This window comes from Nicotiana tabacum, chromosome 3, assembly GCF_000715075.1.
Source record: "Nicotiana tabacum cultivar K326 chromosome 3, ASM71507v2, whole genome shotgun sequence".
Taxonomy (NCBI): Eukaryota; Viridiplantae; Streptophyta; class Magnoliopsida; order Solanales; family Solanaceae; genus Nicotiana; species Nicotiana tabacum.
The window spans coordinates 152,510,784-152,516,794 of NC_134082.1; the positions used below are offsets into that span (position 1 = coordinate 152,510,784).

Consider the following 6,011-nt stretch of genomic DNA (forward strand, 5'->3'; position numbering starts at 1 on the left):
TCCAATTACCAAGCTCGACATCATAGCTACTGGATTGCACATCAAAATTACTGGGACCTTCACCAATTTCAATATCATTCACTTCAGTCAGCAAGTTCCCTAGAGGATTCTCATACTCCTTGTCACCACGCATCTCTCCCACAAAGTGTGCATCATCATGTGCATGTAAAGGATTCTACGCGATGTTCTGGGTGTCACTGTACTGGATCATAATTATCCCTTCTTGAATCATTCTTTCTATCTCCCTTTTCAAAGTACAACAATCTTTAATGTTATGCCCTTGGACATTAGAGTGGTACATGTACCGTATAGTAGGATCAAAACCTTTTGCATATGGGTCCGGAGTATAACCGATGAGCGGCTAAATCAGGCCAGACTATTTTAACTTTTTAAACAAGCTTGTGTAGGATTCTCCGATTGTAGTGAAAGACTTTTCTCTTTGCAGCTGCCTTCTCATTTTGTACTCCGGCCTTGGTTGGAACCTCTTTCGGGTAGGGGTTGATATGCTTGTAAAGGCGGGTAAGACTTTTGTGGATGTGTTGCAAGCCATTGCCGGTTTTGTGATTGTGGAGCATATGGCGGTGCATTGTGGATAGAGTACTTGGGAGGTAAGGTATGACTTTGGGGATTCTGTGGAGGAAAGTAGCATTGGAGGATTATTTGGTGTATGAGGATATTTATGGGGTCAGTATTGAGGCTGAAAGCATTTAGCAGGAATGCTCACTGGATTCTGTCGTTGGCGGGGCTCAACAACATCTTTTCTACCAATCGGAGAACTGACCCGAGTAACTTGTTCGTTCCATCTGAACCAAAACTCTCTAAAGCCTTCCTTGGGTTTATTTTCCATCTGAAATAGGGAGGAGCGCTCTGGGATAATGTCTACATTGTACTGATAGTGCCGAACAAAATCTTGAGTCATGTCACCCCATGCCTGCCACTTACTAGCGTCTTGGCGGATGTACCACTCAGACTCTTACTGAAATACGCCATCAATACTTCACCTTTCCCGCAAACACTTCTCATTTCACTGCAATAACCCCTCAGATGGGCTACTGGATCTCCACGCGCATCATATAAATTAAGCTTTGGCATTTTAGACCTTTTCAACTTTTTGGATATCTCATCCTACTCCACTATCTTAGCAGGCTTAGCAGTGTCACCGGGAGGCTCAAAATGAGGAGCGTAAGAGTATGGACCAGAGACCTTGAAAGCTGGTTCTGGAGCATAGTGTTGGACATCTGGAGCTTGGAACATAGTCTCGCTGGAGGATCGAGGAAGAATAGCTGGTGGATGAGCTACAAAAACACGAGTGGTCAAAGGAGCGGGATATGATGTGCTTTTGAGGGGTAGAGTGTGAAAAGGTTGTGGGGAGATAACAACAACATTAGGAATCTGGGCTTGTGATAGTGGCAGGATAGTTGCAGGGTTTTCAGTGTAGTTAGTGGGGAGTGAAGGTGGATGAAGTCCCATAAACCAGGCCTGATACATTTCCGCCATCTGATGTTTCAACCTTCGGACCTCCTCTTTCAGTTCTGATTCTATTTTACACTCCCTTGGTGGGTCTACAACTCCAGTGTCCAAGTCTTTACTAACCATGTCTACCTTGCTCTTTCGACCTTGTGTTGTATGGATGAATCGCCAAAGTGCCACAAACTAACCACCCTCTGTTGTGATAACAATGAAATTAACAAAGGGGAGCAAAACAAAGCCAACATGTTAGCGTTAGGACATTTATCAGATAGAAATATCACATTGCGTGCAATGGTCCTAACAATAATTAACGGTTCCAGAGTGGCTTCGAGGGTACGAAGGTCATTTGGCATCATCCCAATTTTGTTCACTTCAATCTTCTCTTTTCTTTCTTTTCTTGTGCTTTTTGGCTCGCTCATTTTCCTTATTCCCGCAGTTTCCTCTCATTTTCACATCCCACAACTTCATTCTCTTTTTTACCTCCCTTTTTTAATTTTAAAAAATGATTTGATCGAACCCTATGTAGGTTGCCTACGTATCATGTCCCTCATAAATAAGATCAAGCGTAGTTCTTGAAAAAGTAATGGACAAATAAACTAAAAATAAAAATCTTTTTGGATTTTCATTTATTGGTTTTTCAAATACAAAACAGATAGTACGATAATGAAAGACTCGACAATCTTAACTAGACTAACAGACTCGATACTACTATACAGGACTAATAATTAAAAGACTACATAAACGACAGACTCAAAACATAAAAGTTTCCTCAAGCAGCTCGAGCATGCAATGGTCTTGACTAAAATGGTCCTGGGGTATTTTGTCATGTTCAAACTTTAGCAAATCGCTCCATACCTGAATGAGAAAAATAAGATCAAATAGATCAGTGACTCAAGACACCATGGAATCTCCTATTGGACACATGCAAGGCATAATTTGGCTATTTTTGCAAAATGATCTAAGTGGCTATTAGCGCAAACTTGACAAAGTTGACCCCTAATGAATGAAAAATACTCCATTTAAAGCTCACATGGCTCCAACATCCCAACAATCATGGCCTTAAAAAATTACTCTACGGAAATGACCCATTTTGCAAAAATGGCCGATATGGCCGGAAGTAGCTAAAGATGCAAACTCAAAAGGGAAGGACCTTAAAGTAATATGACACCAAGTTGTGGACTTAAGATCCTAAGACATGGGTAATTGAACCACTTTTTGCGAAAATGACCCCATTTTGCAAGAATGACCGATGTGGCCAAAAGTGGCTAGACATTCAAATTCAACAGGAAATGGCCTTGAAGTAAGGAGACAGCTAATTGTGGATTCTAGACTCTCCAAACACGGTTCAACAGGCCACTTCACAAAATTGCCCTATTTTGCAACAAAGCCGATGTGGCCAAAAGTAAAGGAAAAGTATAAAATCTTTTTGGATTTTCTTTTTCTCCTTTTTTTTTTGAATTTTTGAAAAATAATGGAAAAGTGTAAAAAAAAATTGGATTTTCTTTTTCATTTTCATTTTTTGATTTTTGGAAAACTATGAAAGAAAAATGTGAGTGAGCTCTACTTGCTTCATTTTTCACCCTTCTTTCCAAAGCATCGGTCCGCCAAATGACCTTCCTACCCTCACAGATGCAACAATTATCACATAGGATGATTAAATGTCATTTTGGGCCACGGGCCCATTTTGACAAAATTTGGACAAGCTTCCTACAAAGGAACACGGTACCTGGGACCGAGCCCTACTAGGTCTAAATGACATGATGCAAATAAGAATGACCTAAAGGCTGACCTAAGTTTGGGGTTCACTAACAAGGCAATTCGGGAAGCGTATGGTCGATGGTAGCTGCTCAAGCTTTCCACCCACTCCATACGTCCGACGACCCCCCCTCCTAAATTAAGGGTGACTCAACAAAGAGTTCGTGCACGCGACGCGTGCTCCGAGACTTGTTGCAGAAAGAAGACCCATGGTTATGTAAATGATGACAATTTATAAAGCAGTAACACATAAAAGAAAAAACGGTAAACAAATAAGCAACTAGCAAATAAAAATGACAAACAAAATAAAAAGCAAACAAAAACATAAAAACCTCAACTGAATATCCTAAAAACCAACACGATCAAGTACTAGCTCGAACCTGCAATTCCCCAGCAGAGTCGCCAGAGATGTCACACCCCCTTTTTATCAAACTCACCAAACCCTCTTAAAAAGAATAAAAAGATTTAGTGAAAAGCTTGAAAAAGGTTTTCAATTTTGAAAGTGACAAAAATTGTATTCAAAAGGAAAATAACTCAGAGTCGCCACCTGACTTTGATTTCGGTGTGCCAGGTCACCTTTTTTTTTTTTAAATGACTTTTCCTTTTAAAATATTTCAGACTCTAAAACTAAGTCCGCTCCAGAAAATCGGGTAAGGGGGTTCATTTGACTCGGAGAGAAGGTGTTAGGCATTCCCCGAGTCCCGTAAATAGTACGGTTGCGAACTCGATCAAGTTGACTTCTAAAATATTCAAGTTGAGGTAAAATCACAAAAAACAATAAACACACATGAGGCTCGAGGTCGTCCCCGCCTAATAAAAGAAAATAGAAAACAAGAATAAAACACTACAAGTTCTACATTTGACTTCTCATTACAAAGTTCTACGGGGCATTCCTCGGAATAAAATATATATAAATCTCTCGGGACATTCCCCGGGTAAATTTAACTAAGGGTTGCCTACCCGTATTAGTGAACCTAAGTATACTACTGATTTTTGGCAAGTAAATAAACGAAATTAATAAAAATCAACTCATGCCTAAATATTCGATTTTATTTACAAGCTTATAGTCTGTTATTTAATTTATTTACTAAATGACGTACAAATAAATACCACTTAATCATAATTATCCCCAACCCCACTTAATGTCTCCATTCAACTTAAGCTTTAATACAAAATAGTTGATAATTAAAGTTCCAAACAAAACAAAACTCAAAGGAATCTGAAGCCGAAATTTGCAAGTAGTTCACAAAACAACCATTGAAGCATGAACAAGCATGAACAGTAAACAAACGCAAACAACTCACGGAGATAAACCCAAAAAAAAAACAAAGGAAAGAGAAAGATTGAACCTTAGATGAGTCCCTCTTTTATATTGAATAGTAAAACTCCAAATCAAGTGCACATCAGTGGTTGCTTCAAGCCTATGAACCTGGACCGGAAACCTCATACGGACGCCCCCAAGCTCAAAACTGAGAATGCCTTCGTGAGGCTAGGGATAACTGGGACACTCTAGTCCAAACTCATCCTCTCGTTCTCACTTTGTTATCAGATATTAGGAGACTCAAGCTATTTGTAATTCTTAAAAGGATGATATACATTATCTTCTTTCTAGATCATGACGAAACTTGTTCTTCTATGAATTCAAGAATGAACACTAACAACAAACCCTCTTAAGTTTTTTCATTTTTCTTTCGCAGCTAGCGGATGCTGCTGGTTGGCAGCAGAGGCTGCTGCTGCTGGTGGCAGGGTCGCTGGTCGATGTTGACCTGGTTGTTCTTCGGTAGTTTTTGGAAGGGCCAGAGATGGAAAGCTGTTGGTTTGTCGCCGGACTTGCTGCTGCGCGGGAGGCTGGTTGACGGAGAGACAACGATGGGTGGTCGTTTGCTTGATGAGAGGAGGATATGGGCACTGATCTCTTTTCCGGTGAGTTTGGTCGTGTTCAGGCTGCTGATGGCTTGGAGTCTTTTTGGGTCTCTCTCACTATGGTTCAGCTAGCCTCTCGAAGAAGAAGATGGGCGCCCCTGGTGTTCTTAAAGTTCAGCTAGGTTTTTTGTGTGTTGTAGTCTAAGGTTCTAGAAGCAGACCCTAGGGGTGGGGGTGTAAGGGTTTAAAGAAGAAGGGGTAATGGGTTAGGTCTTGCTGGGCTTAAAAATTGGGCCAAAAGATTAAAAATGGATCTCTCTCATTAAAAATGTGATAAACTAACCCAAAAACTCACTCTTCCTTTTGAAAAATGATATAAAATTTATAAAATAAAAATATAAAACTAATCATTATTAATTAAAACAAATAATATTATACTATGAAACTATTTTGGTATTTTTTAAAATTATGTAAAAATAAAAATCCTAGTAAAATAGTATGACTACAATATATTAGTGAAACTATTTTTTTTTTTGTAATTTTCATTTTTGTGCCAAAGATAATGTAAAAGAGTCAAAATTAGTTGAAATAACTATATTAGACCTAAACTAAGTATTTAAATACTAAAAAGAGTAAAATCTCGGGGAGGGTCAAAAATTACATGTCTACAGATTCAATGTTAAAAATTTCAAAAGTTGAACTCATAAAGTTTAAATCCTGGATCCGCCTCTGGATACCCATTAACTTTGATTTTGGCTGTGATACCAATGGACGTTGGCAGTGATACTTCTGCAAAATATGGCTATTCACGGTGACTTCATCAAGGATATAACAATTTCAAAAATGTAATGAAAGTTGCAAGTTTGGGTTGTCCGTCTATGGGAAGTACCAGATCCTTACAACGCAAGCACTAATTTCTCGTT

At 39.1% G+C, this 6,011-nt stretch overlaps 1 long non-coding RNA gene across 1 annotated transcript; it reads right to left on the reverse strand.

Annotated features, from left to right (window-relative positions):
• Positions 1-2,067: 2,067 nt before the first annotated feature.
• Positions 2,068-5,401, reverse strand: LOC107824455 (uncharacterized). Its single transcript, XR_001656857.2, has 2 exons — positions 4,575-5,401; positions 2,068-2,325 (listed from the first exon to the last, which is right to left on the reverse strand). It is a non-coding gene; the product is annotated as an uncharacterized LOC107824455 (long non-coding RNA).
• Between the last annotated feature and the right edge of the window lie 610 nt (positions 5,402-6,011).